At 36.8% G+C, this 21,864-nt stretch overlaps 1 long non-coding RNA gene across 1 annotated transcript in view; it reads right to left on the reverse strand.

Moving 5' to 3' along the window:
- Window positions 1-387: 387 nt before the first annotated feature.
- LOC112930204 (uncharacterized) overlaps window positions 388-21,864 on the reverse strand; it is a 32,069-nt gene continuing 10,592 nt past the window's right edge. Inside the window, exons 3-6 of the long non-coding RNA XR_003237062.2 lie at window positions 21,328-21,401; window positions 16,053-16,172; window positions 14,010-14,036; window positions 388-4,061 (exon numbers count right to left, since the gene is read on the reverse strand). This is a non-coding gene — a long non-coding RNA (uncharacterized lncRNA). The remainder of the gene's footprint in view (window positions 4,062-14,009; window positions 14,037-16,052; window positions 16,173-21,327; window positions 21,402-21,864) is intronic.

Consider the following 21,864-nt stretch of genomic DNA (forward strand, 5'->3'; position numbering starts at 1 on the left):
TTTAGAAAAGAATTATATATGTACAGCTCTCAGAATTGACTCAAGGGGTAAGAAAATTTGTGTCCAACAGGTTTCTGTCTTTACAAAGATGTCCGCACAGTTTAATAAAGGTTTTTAATTAACCAAGGAGGACAAGATGACTTTTATAGCAATATCATCCAGTACTTTTTTCAGTCATCTTGGAAATTCCTAAATTGGATTATGAAAAAATTAACAATAGGAGTAAAGATGATGTATAAATTATGTTATAATTTATTAAAACATTATAACATATTATAACGTATAATACAGCATCTAAATTATATTATAATATATATTTAATATATAAAATATATATCTGATTACAAATTAAATTATAAAAGATGTAAAATTATATTTAGTCCTAGCTACTTGTATCTCCCATTTCCAAAGTTTCACTTATCTAGTGCTATTGCTGACTGATGCACTTCCTAGGAGCAATGCCTGAACTGACACGCAATATGGCCATGTACGTTGCAGAGACCAGATAATCACCTGCTGGCATTTGGCCTCCTTTTACTATGGTGCAGGTAACAATTTACCCTTACCTGGAAAGCCATATTCTGGATTTGGTTTTGCTTTTTCCAGCTTAGAGATAAAGATACTTTAAAGAAATAGTGACATTCCACATATATTTGTATGTTTGCTGTCATAACAATATACCATGGACTGAGTGGCTTAAACAACAACAATTTATTTTCTCATAGTTCTTAAGGCTGGGAAGTCTGAGAACAAAGGTCAGCAGGGTTCAGTTTCTGGGGAGAATGGTCTTGCCTACCCCCTGAGTCAATTCTGAGAGCTCTCAGATTCCACAACCTTAACATCTCATATTGCCTTAAAGAACCTTTCTTTAGGGGATCCCTGGGTGGCCCAGTGGTTTAGTGCCTGCCTTTGGCCCAGGGCGCGATCCTGGAGACCCGAGATCGAGTCCCACGTCGGGTTTCCGGTGCATGGAGCCTGCTTCTCCCTCTGCCTATGTCTCTGCCTCTCTCTCTCTCTCTGTGACTATCATAAATAAATAAAATTTTTTAAAAAAAGAACCTTTCTTTAAATACAGTCATGTTGGGATTCATACTTCAACATTTAAATTTGGAGGGGGACAAAATTCAGTCCACGGCACCACACAACAATTCCTAGATCTTTTTGTGTACTCATAACTTAGAAGCAGTTGACCATACAGAATGATAAGATGTCTTTTAATGTCTTTGTTACTGTGCAATTCTCAAAAACCACCTCATGATAAAGGTCATGTGCTCAGAACCACAACTGATTTATGGTGCTGTTTTTCCTGTAGCCAATATTCATGGATACAGGAACTAATGGGGAAAGTGGGAGTGTCAACTTTTCCTATTACATGTTTTGACCTACCCATAAATCTTTCCTTCATGATTCTAAACTTTTTAGTTTAGAGGTTTTATTATACAAATGAGAAAATCATCCTTCAATGGATTCAGCGGGACCCAATTCTATTAAATTGGAAGCTAAATTACTCCTCGTCATTTGAGGCTCTTCTTGTCAACAGATGAGCAAACAGAACATTTCTGTCTGATATGATTGATTCTGACTATCAAAGTGAGCTAGGATTGCTGCTATGCTATAGGGGCAGGAAGGAATATAGATGCAACCAGGGTTTCCTGTATAACATTCAAGAATGATCTTGTTCAGTGCAAAAAGCTGATGAAATTCTATAACAACTCTATACAAATGGACCCAACTAGAAATCTAAAACAAAAATTTGGATCACCTAAGTCTGTGAAGAACAGGAATAGGCTGAGGTCCTGATTGAAAGCAAATGACAATAAATATGAACTGCTTAGTTGAGGAGGTAGGTGGTAATTTCTAAGTATGGATTATGAACAGCTCTGAGAATGATGCATATATTTCTCCGTGTGTGTGTGTGTGTGTGTGTGTGTGTGTGTGTGTGTGTGTTGGACTGTTTGATTTAAATCATCCTGAAACTGAAATCACAATGTGTAATTAGATAATCTACTCAATCTAGATCCCTCTCCAATGTTATGATTTTATAAAAGCCTGCATTCCAAAATGCAGAGTTTTATAGAAAAGCATTATGCTTTTGAATTGCTCAAAGTGGGACATGTACCCCGAGTTGTGGTTTCAAGTGGGTCAAAATTGAATACTTGGCATTTTCATACTTAATTCCATTGTAGCCAACAGCATGAACATAGGTTTTGAGTAGAGACTCAGAGGAATTTATAGGATTGCTCAGAAACAAACCATCTATCTAGAGAAATTAACCCAATTTGTTGACTTCTGGAGTATTAGACTCTAACCAATTGGAGTAACTGGTCATAGATAACTGTAGTAGGAGAAGCCTCTAATACTGGTATGTTAATAGCCTACAAGGTTCTGATGTATGGATTACTTTTTTTGGCTCTTCCGAGAAGTAGGCATACAAGCATATGGACTTATTTGATCCACTGATGATGAAACAAGGCCAAGACGTTTGCAATCACAATCACAAAGCTTTTCAATGGAGAAACTTGAACTAGAATATGTGGTTCAGAACCCAGATCAGTTTTTTCACATGTGACATTGATGGAGTTTATAGGCATATTAAAAAATAATACAATTGACCTTTATAAATAAACTTTATATCATGTAACTTTGATAGCTGTGTTTCATGGAAGTTTTCCAAAAGCGTCCTTGAAGTGTAGCATTAAGATATTCATGACTTATGAAACAGTAGTGACTAAATGTAATTTTTAGTCACTTGTTTTATTATCTCCTCTCTCCTCCTGGATGACCATTTTGGGCACAAGGGAAGATGTTGTTTTAACTTTACTCCTTCATAATAGCACTACAATTTTTTTTATCTTTCCCTAATTCAAAATACTTTATGTCATCCTGTTTCAGATGTTATTTAAAAACACACCTAGCAGCAAATGTTTTGGGGAAACTTTACTTGGAGTTGTCACTTGGAATTGCTTCAAGGATTGACCGTGGTATTTTCCTAAAAAAAAAACTTTGTATGGTTATTAGGCACCCTTGTTAGTTCATATTTGTGGATACAAAAAAACTATACTGATCTCTTCCCACTTTTTTCTTTTGGTATGAAAATTCATGAAACAAAAGAAGCCCTGTCCTTATCTTCAATTTTTGGAGCAGATATTGTGTAAATTCGGAGATCAGACAAGAGTATCTAGGTAAATATTGATAAAATAGAGAAACTAAAAGACATATATTTTCAGTATAATATCATAGAGTACTCAAAATGAACAAGTTAAGGACATATTAATAAAGAACAAGCAAAGTAAAAATTCATAAGCAGCAGTGCTTCATCCTTCTTTGTAGAAACGATTCATTTTCCATTTCAATTGACACAAATATAAAATGCTTTTCTTTAACTGAGTATCCATATTGATTTTGCTTTATGATCCATGCATCTTCTTCGTGACTTCATTCCCCTTACTAGGACCACAAATAAGTCAAAATCCATCCATTCTCTAGAGTAGTTTCAATTTTCATGATAGATCAACACAGTTTTTGACCAGAATACTAACAGTAATTCTCTTCTTTGTCTCTTTTGACAAGTAATTGTATCAGCTCTGTAAAAAATAACTCTCATTAATCCACATTGTTCTCTTCAAAACCAGAGGCTTAAGATTTTATGTTAGATGTTGACTGATCATGCATCTCAAATACCCTTTTATTATATTGAAAAGGTTCAAAGGATGTTACTCATAAATGAACTCCACACCTTGGAAAACAATGTGGTTAAAAAGATAGCATAGATGCCTGGGTGAGACCTGAATTAACTAGACATTTTGAGAGTGCTGAACGTTTACATTTTCAGCACATCTAATTAACCTTGTGGGTATTACATTCCAGTCGATGCAGAGAAACTCATACACATGCATGAAAAAATCATTGCCACAATGAAATGGTGAGTGTTCCACACTTATACCCCTACAGGCACTTTTCTTTTTTTCAGAATTAAATACGCATTAAGCTGCATATTGGAATCCACTTGAAACTTTTCCAATACTTGTTCTTCTTCCTTCATGTCTTTTCACTTTTAACTCCTAGTGAGAATGGAAAATGCATACTGAGAAAAACCATGGCAGAAAAATTCTGACCGTACTGTCCTCCACAAACATACAGAAAACAGTTTTCAAACTTCATGGGACTTTGTTTTAATCAAATGCAATCCCATACAGATTTATTCCTCCACTTCCACTCTAGGAAGAAACACCAAATTGTTCATTTTCATGAGTAAAATTAGTGAAAACTTTACTCAACACATTATTTCCAACACACAGTACAAATAACATCACTACATGCTTATATATAGGAAGCCCTATTCATAATCTGGTGCTTACTAAACTGACTCTTGAAAACATAAATGACCATTTGGAAAATTTTTCTAGTGAGCCCTGTATACCTTTTAAAGTCAAATTTGGAGTTCAAAATCATACTCAATAAAATGATACTCATGATCGTATCATGAAATCCAGACCACAAAGAAAGAATATATATAAATTTTTAAAGATTTCATGTATTTGACAGAGAGTAGAAACTGGGAGAAGGGCAGAGGGTGAAGCAGACTCCCCGTGAAATGGGGAGCCTGATGCTAGTTTCAATCTCAGGTTCCTGGGATCATGACCTGAGCCGAAGACAGATGCTTAACCTACTAAGACACCTGCATGCCCTCAAAGAATATATTCTAAAACTATGTACAAAATTATTAGGTCAGCATGCAAATAACTCAAAACCAATACATTTCAAATTTTAAAAAAAGAACTTGGTTTCTTCAAGCAAAAACAATAGATCAAGAAGTCACTTTGATGCTTTTGACACTTTTAAATGACCAGTTAAGAACAGCTGCATGATTAATTCAGTTGGCTATGTAAAAAGTTGTCATTCAGATGGTCAAAAAAAGTCACAAAATGCACTATTTATGGAGATAAACAGCCTCTGTCTACACTGACTAAATAGAATATAGGACAATTTCTCCAGGGAGAACATGTGCAATTTGCACATTCATGCAAGCAGAAGAGGTGACTTCTTCAAGACTTATTTGTTGTTCCTATTGTTTGCTCATTTATAGAGGTTTTGGTGTCATTATTATATTTTGCTTTTGTTCTGGCAATTTTATTTTTATCTAGCTGTCAGTAGGGACAATTAACCACATTGATAACTTACATTTTAGTCCAAAATCTAATATTATTTGTCCTCTTTTTTTTCCCCTCCAGTTGTCCGTTAAAGATATGCAGGATTAAATCTATGATGTTAACATTTCTCAGAAACTGTGCCTCACACAAATACTTTCAAACAAAAAACCTAAAACAGAGGGAGGGGGAAAGAGAGAAGGAACTATTGTAAAGCTGAAGGCAACCAAGGATTTTCCCCTGTCATAATGTGGAAAAATACTTTATCTCTTTAAATTTTAGACAAAAAGTCTTTCTAAGAGGGAAGCGATGTCTGCTTAATCTCTTTGGCAAATGTTTTTCTTTTTTCCTTTCCTCGCTGTTTTTCTAAGATAGATCTAGTGTGCACATCAGAGAAATAAACACTATATTCTGCAGATACCATATTACACACACAGCAATTTGTATGATAATTTTTTTTCTTGATTGCAATTTACTCTTTAAATATGCAAATTGTATAATTACTGCCAAAAAAAAATGTCCTCCATGTGTAACAACGAGAAAAAGATGCATAAAAGTGCTATAAATTTTGCAGAATAATGGGTTTACAGATGAAAAAGGAGTGAACTATATTAGGTAAGTCTTTTATAGAAGAAAAACACACCAGGTTGAAAATCCTTCCAGTTCGAAATGTTTAGGCCATCGTTGATAACTGCCCAGAACCTCACTCCAACTCTCTCAAAGATTCCATAGAAGGTAAAATGTTTCCTCTCCTTTGATAGATTATCCAAATACTATCAGCTAGTCAAAAGTGATGTCAGAAAAGTCTAAAACTAAGCACTTAAAGCTGTAGCTACCTGAAATATGAGTACAGCAACATAAAAATTAGATCTATGCTCACAATCAATTGCACAAATAGTTGAATATAAGGACTTCAGGAAATATATACACATACTTACTATATACATTCTCCACATATCTTGCTTCTTGACAATTTTTTAATGACTAGATAAAGAAACAATGCATTCCTCTAAAGAGGAGTATCATCAGCAGCACCAAAGTTAGTAATAAAAGAGCTAAACTTTCCTGAGCACCTGTGATTTACCAAGCCCTGTGCTCAGTGAGGTATAAACATCAGATTCTTTGCAGTTCCCAATCAGTAGGCATGACTAGCAACATCTCAGTATACAGATAAGAACTTGAGATGCAAAGATAGTGATTAAGAGGTAAGTTACAAAGCCCAGATTTAACCATACATATCTGATCCCAGAGCCTTCTACCATATTGTTGTACCTAATTGTTTCCCCTGGAAAATTACCAGAGCCAGTTGCCAGTTGGCTTGGCTGGGCACATGGGCAAGTTAATTTTTTGGTGTGTGCCTCAGTCACTCACATCCGATAAATGGAAAAGCTATTTCTCTTGCTTGCCTAATTCACAGAGAAGCCGTGTAATAGTATATGAATGAGCTTTGAAAATTGCTGTATTATGCAAATGTAAACTATAGAAAATTTTACAAATGATTATTTATGATGCATGGAGTTTAAAAGATTAAGTAGTATGTATAAAGAAAAATATTATCTTTAAAATTAAACACACATAATCACATCCTAAATTTATCCTTTAATAGCTAGAAAATCACAAGGATTTTCTAGGATTCTTAAACTTGATGAGACAAATTTTCCTACTTTGTAGAATGGGGATAGTGAGTATCATTGGATTTTGCATAGAACTTGGATAATGCTTGGAAAACAATTTGACATGTAGTAGATGCTAAAAAAATCATATCTATTATTATTTTATGAATTAGAAAAAAATATCGGAGCAGCAAATCTGTACCTGAAATCTTGTATGCATTCACTATTTGTATATTTCTTTTTTATGTAAAACCATCTGCTGACTGAGGGAAAAATAAATCTAAACTTTTACTTAGAGAGTAAATAAACATAATTCTTTCCCCTTCTTAATATCATATAAAACTGGATCAACCATATTAGAAAGAGCCATTCTGGCTATGGCATATTTGTAACATGCCATCTTGAATCAAATTTATATTGCATGTGCAATTATATGTTAAAACTCGACCTACGTGGTGTCAGTTTCATGTGAAGGACCAAGGGAATAGGAGGTGCCCACATGTGTATTGCCAGACCACCTATGCTGGACTTGGTAAGGAGCTAGGAAAAAATCAGTTCTGTAACACTTTAATGACCATCACTTCTAGCCTAGGTTATCAGAGAGTTTGAAAAAGTAGCAGAAAATTAAAAAGATAATTCTTTGGCAAGAGATGGATTGTGGGTGCCACACCTTTTTTGTCACAGAGTGGTAGGCAATGTTACTCCCACTTCGTGTCTAACGAGAAAAGCTTCAATGCAACCATGCAAAGAAGTTTGTGTATGTTCTCTACAGTTGTGGGCACAGATGACTGGTGTTTGATAGACACAAGGAAAATAAGGTCAGAGGTTTGCCTGACGACATACACATCTCAAGTTTGTCAGGTCAGAGGGCGCATGAGTACTCCCTGTGGACCAGATGGGGGTCATGTGTGTAAAAACCAGCCTGGGTATATCTTGGATTCTGTTCAAGAAAGTCACCTTGTGAGTAAAGGAAAGCTCATAGAATAGCTGTGGCCATCTTCCTCCTGGTTTGAGAACAAAACTATAAACAGAAGCAGCAGAAGTGTAGAGTGACACTTCCAATGCCTGCATAGCCTCTGATCTTCTGGTATGTTATGATAAAGTGTTATTACTACCTGAGCCAATTTTGGTGAAGTGTATCGTTTCTTGTAACCAAAAGCTTCATAACCACTACAATATCTAATCTACAGTATCGGTCATGAGAATTAGTAAAAATTTATGAAATACCATTAGTAAGATATCTTTGAACATAGCTGATGAGCACTGGATAAATAGCAGCATTTTTTCCATGAGGTTTTAGATAGAAAGGAGGGAGAGAAGAAATTAAAAGGATGTAAATAAATTGAAATATATCAAGGAAAATTAAATATGTATGCAGAAGTATATAATAAATATTATCATGTGTTAAATGCTCCATAAAACTATGAGTTTTCAGAGGGAGAGATTGTTTCCAGCTGAGGACAAATGCAAGACATTAATTCAGAGAGCAGTTGCTCTCTGGCTTCTCCCAGGCAAGTTTCTACTCACAGACGTGTTTGGCCCTGTATTAATCAGAGTTCAATCAGAGAAGCAGAACCCTATGAATTACATAGAGGAAGGAATTTGTTATGGAGATTAGACCTTACACAGTCATGGGAAAGATCTATGATGGGGAGATCTATGCAGGACTGTTGGCTCTGCATCTGGTCTTGGATCTGAAGCTGCTATACATCAGCCAGGAGTCCGTTTGGAAAGGAAAGTTGCACATGAAGTGTGCTAAAATAAGGAAAACCTGGCATCCTTGTTGATGAACAGAAACACACAAGGACAAATTCAAACCTATGTCTGTCCCTCTTTTCTCAACTCTTTTTTTTTTTTCTTTTCCCAACTCTTGTTTATACAAATAGTCTTCCACTGTAGCAGCACCTTTGACAACAGACCAGCATATAGGGCTGGGCCTAGACTTAAAACTTTAAAAGCTCCATTGTTAATTGAGGGCATGAAGTTCTGGACACTGCCCCACTCCAACAGCATGAGCTCACAGGTCAGAGGTACCATGCCAGACTGCAAGGAGGTAAATTTCAGAGAGAAAAAAATGGCTACTACTTCACTAAATCTCCAATTTCTAAAGTTCTCTTGTGGCCAACCCTCACCCCAAGCCACACATTCTGACAATAAGTAGCAAAGCTACCAAAGCCAATCTACTCTCTTTTTTATTAGAATGATTAGACAGCATTTAAATATTAGGAGCTTTCACATAAGTGACCAAATATTCGAGCTCCCCTTAAAAAAATGACATGTAGTTATTGACAAATAGATTTGAAATTTACATGGAGAGGTGAAAGACTCAGAAAAGTCAATACCACATTGAAGGAGGAGAAAGAAGTTAGAAGACTGACACTACCTGACTTTTAAGATTTACTATAACACCACAGTAATCAAGCCAGTGTGGTATTGGAGAAAGAATAGACAATAGACAAGAAAGTAGACCAATGAAGCAGAAGAGAGAACCCAGAAATAGACCCATGTAAATATAGTTAACTGACCTTTGATAAAGGAGAAAAGACAGTGAAATAAGATAGTCATTTCAACAAATGATGCTGGAACAACTAGTGGAACAACTAGATATTCACATGCAAAAAAAAAAAAAAAATCTAGACACAGACCTCACACTCTTGAGGTTAAGTCAAGATGGATCACAGACCTAAAAGTAAAACCCAGAACTATAAAACTTCTAGAAGATTCATAGAGAAAATGTAAATGACCTCGTGTATGTCAATGACTTTATAAATACGGTGCCAAAAGCAAGACCCACAAAAGAAACAATTAATAAACTAGACTTCATTAAAATAAAAAATGCCAGGTCTGTGGAAGACAATGCCACAGACCGAGAGAAAATATTCACAAAGGGCACATATGATAAAGGACTGTTACGCAAAATGTAAAAACAATTCTTAAAACTCAACAACATGAAAACAAACAATCCATGTAAGAAATAGGGCAAAGACCTTAACAGACAAAGAAGGTATACAGATGACAAATAAGCATATGAAAAAATGTCAGCAAGGAAGCACACATTAAAACAGAAATGAGATAGCACTACATGCAATCAGAATGGTGAAAATTCAGAATACTGATAATACCAACTGCTGATAATGATGTGGAACAGAATTCACTGCTGGTAGAAACGTAAAATTGTATAACCACAATGGCAGACAGCTTGGCTATTTCTTACAGAACTAAGCATACTTTCAACACATAATCCAGCAATCACACTCCTTAGTATTTACCTAAATGAGTTGAAAACTTATGTCTGCACAAAAACCTGCTATAAGCAGATGTTTATAGCATCTTTATTCATAATTGCCAAAACTCGGAAGCAACCAAGATATCCTTCAGTATGTGAATGGGTAAATGAACTGTGAAAGATCCAGACAGTGGAATATTATTCAGTGCTAAAAAGAAATAAGCTATCAAACTATAAAAAGGCATAGAGGGATCTTCAATCCATAGTAATTAGTGAAAGAAACAAATCAGCAAAAGCTATATAGTGTATAATTCTAAATATAAGGTATTCTAGAAAATGGAGATGGACTATATGGAGATGGTTTGAAGATCAGGGGTAGCCAAGGGTTGTGGGCGGGGAGGGGTCAATACAGATTTTTAGGGCAGTGAAAACACTCTGTATAACACCATAATGATGGATACATATCTTTATACAATTTGTCCAAACTTACAGAATGCCCAGCCCCAAGAGTGAGTCAGAATTAAAAACTATGGACTTTGGGTGAAAATGATGTGTCAGTGGAGGCTCATAAATTGCATCAAATATATAACTGGTAAAGGTTGTTGATAGTGGGGAAGTCTATGCACCTTTGAGGAGGGGTATATGGGAAACCTCTGTACTTTCCTCTCAATTTTGCTGTGAACTCAAAACTGCTCTAAAAATTAAATTCTATTTAAAAAAAAAAAACAGCTAGGCTGGCATTCACACATGACAGTAGGTGACTAGAGCATGGGAGGAGCAGCCTCTTATGTTTTCCTATTTGTCACTGTCTTCATTATTTCCTATCAGCCTCCATCTCCAAAATCGCCAAAATCATGTTGGTTATCCTTTACCATTGCTAGGGACTGGACGTTTGTGCCCTCCACCCCAGTCCATATGTTGAAGCCCTAATCCCCAATACGATAGTATTTGGAGGTGAGGTCTTAGGGAGGGAACAAGGTTTAAATGAGATCATGAAGGTAAGGCCTCATGATGGAACCGGTGCCCTTATACAAGAAGGCAGAGACCAGAGGTCTCTCTCTGCCGTGTGAAGACACCGCAGGGAGACAATTCTCTGGAGGGAGGAAGAAGGCTCTCCCCAGAACCTGATCATGCTAACACTCTGATCTTGGACTTCCAACCCCCAGAACTGTAAAGAATAAAGTTCTGTTGGTTAAACCACCCAGTCTATGGTATTTGTTATAACAACTAAAGCTAATTAAGATAACCATCATGCTGTTCTTTTCTTTTCTCCCTTTCTTTTTCTTTTCTCTTTTTCTTTCTTTCTTTCTTTCTTTCTTTCTTTCTTTCTTTCTTTCTTTCTCTTTCTTTCTTTCTTTCTTTTTCTTTCTTTCTTTCTTTCTTTCTTTCTTTCTTTCTTTTTCTTTCTTTCTTCTTTCTTTTTCTTTTCCCCATGAAATCTGAAGGGTTTTTGCATTTGGGACCAAATATTCTAAAGGAGGCTTTGGGCTGAGCATCAGAAGAGTTTGTTGTTGACATGGGAAGCGATAGGTATTTCAGGAAGTGTTATTGCAACAAATATCTTTAAACTCATGAACAGTCTTAGGCTTGGCAATGCTTAATGTGTGAAGGACAGTTTGGTGAAATATGGTAGTTGGAAAGTAGTTTGGGGCCAGATGGCAAAGGGTCTGGAATGCTGGTGTTAGTTAGGAGACATCAGGAAACAATTGAAGCATTTAAAAGAGGTGAGGGAAATGCCTAGAGCTGTGGTATAGGAAAACCAATCTAGAAGTTGTGTAACAGTGCATTAGGTGGGAGCAGAGACAAACTTGGGGACTATCTGTTGTGACACAGCAATGTTTATTCAACCACCAGTCTGCATAAAAACACAATCTGGTTATTGTTGTTGCCACTGAGCCATTGTCTTTGCCTCATTTAAATATGTCACAGAATTTGAAGCTCTAGATTTATTTATCACTGTGGTTAATGGATAGAACTCCAAGTTTTCTTTTAAGGCAAACACATTCAATCTGGTAATCAAGTTCATATCCAAACTCCCCAGATGGTTTGGTTGCCAAGACAGTTCTGGAAATCTTGCAAGCACTGTTCTGTGGCATTTTAGCACTGCTGCTTTCAATCTGGGTTGAAAACCATAAAAATAATATTTCATCCATTATGCTGTAAAAAAGGCCTTCGAGCTTCATACTTGAAAGAAGGGGTATTACGGAGAGCATCACATTCCTATGCAAAATGAGGCACCAGATTGACAAACAGTTCAATTATGAGTTAGAGGGTATCAAATAAATGATGCCATTACACTATCACCAAAAAGTTGTGAGGTCTCAGGCACGTCCTTTGAGCAACTGATTGAGAGGGAGACTATTCAAACTAGTAAGCCTGGAAACACACTCTAGTTCCTTTTTGAGCAAACCCATGCATGCTCTAAGTTATATATGGTGTCAGACTCTTTTAACAGAAACCTCCAAATCGCAATAAACCGAGAGAATATCACCCTAAATGACTGCATTTCAGGAAACAGAATCTGAGAATTCAAAAGCAACACAAGTGAGTAACCCCAAAATCTTAAATGACTTCAAAATGCCCAACTGCTAAAAGTAGATTAAGAAGTAAACAAACAAAAATATGTTATGTATATCAAATATTACTGAGATCTTCTGGTCTTGGGCAGAAGAACTTGACAATGGTTGAGCAAAACTACCAGTCTATCTTCTAACCTGGTATAAACATCATGCTATCCCTCTACTGCACGCATACCTGGCTTGATTTTATTGAGACAACTTCAAGGTTAAGTAACAGAGCTACAGCTAAAAAGTCAATAGGTGCGATTAAAATGAGAATCCACTGGTAATTAATAAAATAAAAGAAGGGCTCCTGTTAGGGTAATCTATCTCCCTAGAAGTCCCGTGCATTGTAGTTCATGTTGCTAACTTTGGCACTTCCAAGCCGTTATTCCATTTTGGGAAATAGTACCTGCTATCCCCCTCCAGAAGGAAACCTGTTCCAAGGCAGGACAAAGGCCTTACCTTATCTTACAACCCATGGCTAATTCCCTTTTTTGCATGTTTCAGTAAGCCTACATACTAATTCAAGAGTCTCTACAGCTTCTGGTTCTACACAATGGGCTTTTTTCTCTCCTCACATCTGAGTTGAATCACAAATCATGGCCAATTGGTGGTTTATAATCAGACTGTAGGAGTCTGCTCAGGCTGCCATAATAAAATGTCACAGGTCGCATGACTTTAACAGCAGAAATTTGTTTTCTCACAGTTCTGGAGGCTGGAAAGTCCAATATCAACATGCCAGCTAGTCATTTTGGTTCCTGATAAGAACCTTCTTCCTGTTTTGCAGATGGCCACCATCTCACTGTCCTCATATGGCAGAGAGAGAGAGATAGAGAGAACCCATCTTCTTTTTCTCACAACCCACCAATCTTACTGCATTAATGCCATATCCTTCTAACCTACCTCTCTTAGCCGTAATTACCTCCTGGAAGCCCCATCTCTAAATAAAGTTACATGGAAGGTCAGGACTTCAACATATGTATTTTATGGGCACAAAATTCAATCCATTGCACATAGGAAATTACTTAACTTTTAAGCCTCAATGCCCTCATGTTGAACATCAGGATAATCTTCAAATGGCCGCTGTCCAGAACAAATGAGATAGTACATTTTAACCATACAATAGTTGCACAGTAAATCTAAGCTTTCCTCTATGTTAAACTACCTGGCTCAGGATCCACACCATTCCTGGACCTGCATTATGTCCACAAGCCAGCCTCTACCCTCCTGCTGGGTTTGCCTCTTTAGCCAGTATCTCCAGGCCAATAACAACCAGAATCAGACCTCTGAATGCCTACCCAAGTCCCCTAGGAATGTTTACCTGTTTACTGGTTTTTATATACACCCTAAAAACCCCAATATAGATGAAATATGTAGATATAGGTATGAGATACATAGATATTGATAAGTAAATGGAGGAAATCCTTGATTTCATTTATGCGGTATTTGTATTTTTTCCTACCTGTCTAGTAGCCTCCTCAAACAGATCCTGGTGTCAGGTTCCAGAAGGGAGAAAATATTTTAAAAGAAAGATTAAAATTTAATACCAATATTCTTTCTACTTATCTGGCCCTCTCTTGCTTTTCATTTCATCCTATTACCTGCTGCTTTTACCAGACCTCTAGATCAATGATTCTCTATTGGCAACATAAGAAAAAATGGCATCAATTGTTCTAAGGATGCTTTTGAGCAATTCCAAATATAATGCTTTATTTGTTAAGAAACTAAGCTCAGTGTATAAACATAAAACTATTTTATATTTCCAAAAATTGCTATACACTGTGTACTGTTGATCCTTTCACCTTTCCTACTGAGACACTTGTGATGCCTGATATAGCAACTGCTTTCCAGTGTCTAAGGCATGACGATCTGGTCTCATCTTCACAAAACCCTATATGGTCAACGAAGCACAGAAATATAGGTGACCTGCCCAAGGTGACCCAGCTAGACAGTAGGGGAGCCAGAATTCGGAATCAAGCAGTCTGTTAGTACAACATTGCCTTGAGGTGGAATCTGCCAGTATCCATAGGATTGTCCATAACCTTGGCTGTGTCTCCCTGGGATGGCATACCACCTCTCACATGCCTTGTCGGCCTCTGAAGAATGAATGGTGAGTGCAGATCTTTTATATTCTAGTTGGATAGAAGATCACATCTGGTAGAAAAGGACTTTGAGAGCAGAGCAACCACCACTCATGTTTCTGCTCAATGAATTAAATCTGACCAGAAGCAGTAGATCACATAGAACACGAAATCCTTTCCCTAAATCCCACACTTTTCTGTTATTTTAAAATATAATTTGTGTCCATGAAAAGAGTCCTAGAATGAGGCCTCCAAGTGGAAAATATTCAGAGAAGGACTTAATGTCTGTATTTGGACTTTAAACTTACATGATATAGTCAAAATACAGTGTAAGCCTGTTATGTTTGCGTGTGCACAGGAAATAAGGAATTATTTTTCTCTTAGATCTTGGACAGATTGGCCACTAGAAAGGGTTAGGTCCACTAGCGATTCGACCCATCTATTTGGGAATTAAGCCCTAGCATGTTCAGAATGAGAGAAATGCTGCTTTGTAGAACTGCAGGCTAATCAAGAATAGGGAAAATGAGAGAAAAGACACAGAAGGTGTCTTGATTTCAGCTTTTTCAGAGTCTATATTATTCACACAGCATTCCTCAGAGAGTTGATATTTGCCTTCTTATTGAAAGGAATGTACACAATTGTAAACGGAAAGGATCACTTCTAGGTGTTATTCGGGAGGGATAAGCCTAGAGATTTAAACTTGGTTTTAAGCACTCAGGTGGCATTTAAGTCATTAATATAAAAATGTAAATGCCCATCACTATATAAAAAGTAAAGAAAAGCAGTATAATGTAGTAGGCATATGGGCTTTGGAATCTGACTTTTCTTATTTCTGAAATAGAGATTCATCTCATGTAGTTCTTATGAAAAGCAACGACATAGCTCCAAATCATCATGCTCCGGGAGAGTTAGCATAGGGTAGATTGAGCATAAGGACTTGGGAGCTGGACTTTTTTCAAATCTCATCTTGATCTTGCTCTCAGTTATTAGCTGTGCAAGTTCAGGAAAGTTACCCTACCACCCTGGACTTATAAAATGTTGCTGACGAGAAGAGTGCCTAACGACATCAGATTATAAGGAGGATTTAATAAGTATCTAATTGTAAAGTGATTGGAACAGTGGCCAGATCAGAGTAAGTTCTATGTAAAATTTGAAAAATAAATAGTTGTTAATGGCCAACATTTACTTTTTCTAATTCCAGAACCAGCATCCCAATTTGGCTTTGGGGAATATCCCCACCACCACCTGTCTTCGAATGGCCTTAGTGATGCAGTCGATCCAGGTGCTACAACTAAACCTAGCAGGGGGCCCGGGAGGTGGTGATGACCTGAGTTAAGCTAATCAGACACTCTCTCCCTGAAATTGGTCTAATAAGTGGAAACCACACAGACTGTATTGTAAGGTATTTATCTTGTCTCCTGCACCTTAAGAATCACCTCCATGAACTCCTCACTCCAAGACTTCCAAGGTTGTCCCAGTGTCTGCCCACTTGGGGATCTGATCCATCAATTCTGCGAAGCAACTTTTTTCAAAAAAACAAGCTCCTAAAAAAAAATAAAAATATTCCAATGAATAAATAACTAAATAAATAAGCCTCTATCTTTTTATTTTTTTTTTTATTTTTTTTTATTATTTTTTTTTATTTTATTTTATTTATTTATGATAGTCACAGAGAGAGAGAGAGAGAGAGAGAGGCAGAGACACAGGCAGAGGGAGAAACAGGCTCCATGCACCGGGGGCCCGACGTGGGATTCGATCCCGGGTCTCCAGGATCGCGCCCTGGGTCAAAGGCAGGCGCCAAACCGCTGCGCCACCCAGGGATCCCAAGCCTCTATCTTTTTAAACAAAAATCTGCACCTATGACTTATCATTAAATATCCCCAAATGTCCAAAATGAGTACTCAAATTTTATTCATTACTGGAATCAGAGTGATCATTCAAAATTGTTTTCTACGTTGCAATTCATTTATTAGTTGCACACACAAAAAAAATTGCTTGTATCAATGTGACCCTCCCTCTCCCAGATGAGTACCTATTTGTGCTCACTTAAACTCTGATGAAGTTATTTAGTACCATACCATTATGATTGCCATCTGTGCCAAGCAGAAAAGCTATATAACTATAGTCTGGCAAGGGTTGGCAGTGTGTATGACCGGGGAGGGATTTCTCCTCAGTGACCAATTCTAGCTGTGGAATCTAAGAGACTATTAGCCTGGCCAGTGGAAGGCTCAGGGTTGATGCTTCGTTTCCTGAAAGTCTCAGAGGTACACAGAACTAAATAAAAATTCAGAGATGGGAAAATAAAGTCATTGATAACTCACAAGTTCCTGGTGGTATAACTATGCCTCTCCTCTCACTGCTAAAATATAGAAGGAAATACAGCAGAAAACAAAATGTAATATGTCTGAATGATTTGAGAATGGCTAATTGGACTTTGAAAAATATTCATATACAACAAAATAAATTTCTAATTGCTATCATTTCAGACCCTAATACAAAACAAATAGCTTCATACTGAGATGTTAGAGATCATGTGGTGAGCAATTTGGAGGAAAAAAAAAGACTTTTTTTTCTGGACTAGTTAAATCATTTATCAAAAATTATAAGCAAATCTATAGAGACAGAAAGTGCATTAGTGGTTGCCTAGGGCTGGGAGATGGTGGGGTGGGAAGTGATTGCTAATGGGTATAAGGCTGCTTTGGGGGATGATGAAAATGTTCTAAAATTAGATTATGATGATAACTGCAAAACGGTAAATTTACTAACAATCTGTGAATTCTGCACTTTAAGCAGATAAACTCTATAGTATGCAAATTGCACCTCAATAAGTTGTTTAAAATAGCTGGATTCCTATCTGTTAAGTTATTGGAAGGTTCTAGCTAATCTGAATGAAAGCAGACTTGGATTAGGGATGTCCAGAATAAGGTGGAAAACCTAAAAATCAATAAAATACACCCAAATCAAAATCCACATTCAGATCCCTTGGGTCAGTACTGGGCAGCCCATGGAAACCAGGGCCTATATTGTAAATGAGAAATGGAGCCGTGTGAGGAAGGAGATGGACATTGGACTGAGCAGGAGAAAGTTCAATTCAACATGTCACTCTTATTGATGGGGCATCATGGTCCAGGGGGCATTTCCTGATGAGAGATAGTCAATCCCTGTTTTCTACTTGCCTGTTGTTGAGTCAAATAGCACCCTGCAGTGAGACTACCCAGTATTCTTTGGGGCACCCTTCATGGTTTTCTTATTTCCTTATCTCAGTCTTTGTAATTACTCTCAGGCTATTGCCATCTGCTTGTACACTCTCCTAGAGAGTGTGGCTCTACAGGCCACATATCTAGTTGGCTCTATGAAATTTCTGGTGTTTAGCTAAGTCAATGGATATATGAGGCTAACTAGTAAGGGCCTTCTCACTTCATGTCTCAAGGGTACATGGATAGTACCTCTCACCGTGAAAGACAAAGTACTGCTGTTGATCTACAAAGCATATATTCTTTGCATACTGAAAGGAACCTAGCTGGAAAAAGGATGAGAATCTTAAAAAGTGATACTCAAGAAGAAAAGAGTTGAAATCAAAATATTTAATTTTCCTACATGGTTTGAAAGTTCTTCTACTCACTAGAGCATTTTGTTTTTGTTTGTTTGTTTGTTTTCAGAGCTTAAGGGAGATTCAAACACAATCCACTCCAGAAAGTGCTCAGCCATTTTTTTCTCTTAGTACACTTGGGATCACTATGCTTACCACAACCCACATTTTATGGGACAGGTGTAAGTACGCTGTAGGGTATACGCAATCCCACCTTTTCCTTTCAAGGAAGCATGCCAGGTGGCAGGATGATGAGAATAATATAGCAGAAATACTCCAAACAAACATATAGTGAAATATGGATCATTAGCAAAAGTTAACTCCTGTCAGTAATAGTTCATTTGAAATTTCCCTCACACAATTGATTACTTCACACACAAATCACACACAGATGTCCTGAAAGCATTTCAGAGAACCTCCAAAATTGTTCCCTTTCATAGTTTTATATATTAGGTGAAAGAGAATACAGAAATTTAGGGCATTTTGCTCAAGTATTAATGATCTAAATTAAAGTTGACCGTAAGATTAGGGATGTCTTCCATTACATGATCTCCACCCCTTTTTGAACAGTGTATCTCCAGATTGCTTGTACATATGAAATACTGATCAACTTGGCAATCTTGTCAAAATCCGGAATCTCACTTTGAGTCGTAAGGTCCTACCTGTATTTGAAAGCATTTCTGCAATTTGCAAAGCAGTTTATAGGGTAATAGCATTTGTTACCATGACCAATGGAAAGAGCAAATTATAATTGCAGTTTTATTAATGGCAATGTGATATGCTTTGCATCATACACTGGGTAATAGATCAAGAACTCAAACTGGGTCTGTGATTCTAAATCTTATGTCCTTTCCCTCAATCTCATTTCTCCTTGGTAGAAACACATGTTCTGTGAATGTTTCTTTCTGAAATGTAAAAGGGGGCTGTAACTTTTCCAAATGTCCTCTTATTTCACTTATTTTTTCATTCTCTGTCTGTCATAGATTTTTCTTGACATGTTTTCTATGTGTAAATATGACCCCATTGTAACTTTTACTATCAATCTCCACCACAAACCCTTTCAAGGTAAAGTTGTATTTCTTCCTCTAGGTTATTTACATATTTTCCACTGGTTTCAAATCTCTTCTATAGTCCGTCCTTTGCCATGGTACATTAAACACATTATATTCCCATATTTTATTTCTGTCGACTAATTTGCCTTTTAATCATATTTGCTATTTGCCTAGAACTTGCCTGAACTTCATAGCTCCATTTTTGTATCAGAGTAATTAAAAGGAACACAAATAAACACAGTCCCAAGTTTCCTGCCTCTGAATCTATACAGCAAATCATTTCTTTGCTCTTTTCAAGGACTTTTATGAAAATAGATTATCAAAGGGTTCCAAATGAAATTTTTTTAGGTTACTTTTTTATTTTGAATTAAAGAAGTCACAGGAGGAAGAGACAGAGAGAACACATTTGGAAGGATGGTTTAGGGGAATTATAACTTGCAATATTTAGTTGCATGTTATTTTATTGGGATCATGGAAAAATATAAAAGATACACTACAGCTGATTTTTTTATGTAACATTCTTAAAAATTAATAGCACCTCTATTAGTTAAAAAGACTGTCCTATTATTTGTAATAAAAAATAGTCACCTTATTAAGAATAAAACATGATTCTTAGTATGAATAGTATTTTATTTTTCTATTATATGAGCAAAAGATCACTGGCTGGAATAATAATCATTCAAGAAAATGCAGGGGTGTATAACAGCACTTTTAATTCGGGAGCACATTTTCTGAAATGATATGAAACAAAATCTGCACCACCCATTCTGGTTATACCTGGCTAGCCGTTGCAGACCTATGTCCTTGATTTTTCCATATATAGAAGGAAGGAAGAATCCCGTGAAGGAGAAAGATCTAAACACCCAGAGAGATGATCCATTCTGTAGACATCTAGTCAGTTAAACCCCCACATCGTGGTCTGTAAAGAGTTGCTATGTTGGCGGCCAGCTCTGTCCCACAATATGCAAGGCTGGTAGGATCAAGACATGCAGGCCTCTGATTCCAGAAGAGTTTGTACTAAATGCTGATGAAAGGTCAGACAACTGCAATGCACAGATGCTCAGAGCAATTTCAGAGAAGGTATATCTTTGTCTTAATTGCCCACTCTTAGAATGAGGATATGGTCCGAAGGTCACTTAGTACTACTAAGGATTTCTCCCAGGATCTGGGTTTGCATCTGCAAGCCAATTTACATGCCTTCTAGTCTTATCCAATTCCTTTACTTTCCTGGAGATGGAAGAAGGACCCCGACACTTCCCCTGCAAGGACAAATCCCCTTAAGAAGAGAGAATCTGGGTGCTACTTAGGACCCTGACCCCTAACCCAGGCTGCATTTAAAGTAGATGAAATTTTTAAAGACTTCCAACATTCATGTCCCAGTCCTGGATCAACAGGATCATCTACAGAAGGAGCTCTCAAGCTTTTAAAGCTTCTCAAATGATTTCAACGTGCACCAGTTTTGGAGGCTACAACTAGATTATCTGGTTAAAAATAAAAATAACTATAGTTAAAAAATAAAAATAAATTCAAAATAAATTTGCAACAGAATTAGGATGACTCCTTTCTAATCAAGGGCTCTTTGTATGGTGGAAGGAATTGTTGCAAATAAATTTTAAAGCGGATACACACATTGAAGGGCTATTTAGTAAATTGCAACTGAAGAAGACATGAGTGTATGTTTCAGTAAGGTAGGGCAATAGAAATCAAATTGAAAGCCCCAGGGGGAGGAAATCACCAGGGTCAGTGAAAGTTTGTAGCCGGGGAGATTATGTCACATATTTACATTATTATTTAATTGTATGTTAAACAGGATTTGTAAAATGAACTACAAATCCAAATACCCCCACAGAGGCAGAGTGCTAAAAACTTTCATCTCAGGTTGACGTGGATTAGAGATTTGAAAGCCCACTTCTCCTTTTACCATGTCAAATTATAAAAGGGAAAATAAAATGCTGATTCTAGTCTCTAATGAAAGGTAACTGTACAGTTATTGGAAACATACTTCCAAGGCAAAAGCGGATCTTATTACAGCACAGAGCGAGGCCTGCATCTTCCTACCTTAAGGTTTTGATGGTGAGATTGCTGTTTACTTTCATCTGGTTTTCATTTGAAAAATCCCATCTGTGTTAAGCCTGAAAGAATTGTAAAAATACTAAAGTTACAAGCATTTAAGTAAGGTGAACAGAATTTCCTGGGTTTACTTTGCTAAAATGATGTTTAAAGAAGATTTTGGTGATGTAGGCTGTGAGACTGCTATAATATACCTGCTCCAACTAATTATGTGTCTGAGATGAGAGGCAAAGCAGAGCTTCTCCCCCAGAGGGGAGGGGAGATATGCTGGCAGCCTCACACACTTATACCAAGTATGGACATTTTCAAAAGTGAATGTATTATACTTAAACTCATTATGCAAAACTTTGGATAATAGCATATTTATCTGCCATTTTATATTATAATCTAAACACTTGTGGCTACACACATAAAAGCTGAAAATAATGGAGTAGAGGAAAGAATGTTTCTATATTTCAAAAGAACTAAGAATCAAATCAAATCAAATCAGCCAGAATGCTCTCCTTTTATACATTACTCATAAAG

The sequence above is a fragment of the Vulpes vulpes genome, chromosome 6 (genome assembly GCF_048418805.1).
Source record: "Vulpes vulpes isolate BD-2025 chromosome 6, VulVul3, whole genome shotgun sequence".
Classification (NCBI taxonomy): domain Eukaryota; kingdom Metazoa; phylum Chordata; class Mammalia; order Carnivora; family Canidae; genus Vulpes; species Vulpes vulpes.